The sequence below is a fragment of the Mercenaria mercenaria genome, chromosome 2 (genome assembly GCF_021730395.1).
Source record: "Mercenaria mercenaria strain notata chromosome 2, MADL_Memer_1, whole genome shotgun sequence".
Lineage (NCBI taxonomy): Eukaryota > Metazoa > Mollusca > Bivalvia > Venerida > Veneridae > Mercenaria > Mercenaria mercenaria.
Genome location: NC_069362.1, coordinates 51331355 through 51332334, shown reverse-complemented (window position 1 = coordinate 51332334; position 980 = coordinate 51331355).

Genomic DNA, 980 nt, shown 5'->3' with positions numbered 1-980 from the left:
GTCACAGGGACCCGGAACAGCTGAACGCTTTCCGGATGATAACTCAAGAACGCTTAGGTCTAGGATCATGAAAGTTAATAGGCAGGTTGATCAGGATAAAGAGATAACCCCTATTGGTTTTAAGGTCAGTAGATCAAAGATCAAGGTCACAAAGACCCGGAACAGTTAAACGGTTTCCGGATGATAACTTAGGAATGCTTAGGCCTAGGATCATTAAAGTTGATAGGAAGGTTGGTCATAATCAGCGAATGACTCCTATTGATTTTGAGATCAGTAGGTCAAAGGTTAAGGTCACAGTGACCTGGAACAGTTAAACCGTTTCCTGATGATAACTTGAGAACGCTTTGTTTTAGGATCACTAAACTTGATAGAGAGGTTGATCATGATCAGCAAATGATAACTACTGATTTTGAAGTCAATAGGTTAAAGGTCAAGTTTACATTGACCCAGATCAGTAGAACTTCTATGTACAGTGAACATATAATTTTTGGAATTTCTCTGAATTTGAGGATTTTAAACGGATTCCGAATGATGACTCAAGAACTCTTAGGCCTAGGATCATGAAAGCTGATAGGGACGTTGGTCATGACCAGCAGATGGCCCCGATTTTGAGGTCAGTAAGCTAAAGGTCAAGGTCACATTGACCCGGAACAGTTAAACCGTTTCCTGACGATAACATGAGAACGCTTGGGCATAGGATCATTAAACTTAACAGGGAGGTTGATCATGACCAGCATATGACCCTATTAATTTTGAAGTCAATAGGTCAAAGGTCAAGTTTACATTGACCCAGAACAGCAGTAGAACTTTTATGTACAGTGAACGTATAATTTCTGTTCCTTGTGCAATTACTAAATGCATCAAGGGGCGGGGAGGGGCGCGCATTTCGTGTTCTACGAATGAAACAATGGTAACTTTCAATGAATGCTCAATTTTAGTGGATTACACCAGAGCCGAGCGGCGATTCCCATTTGTTCTAC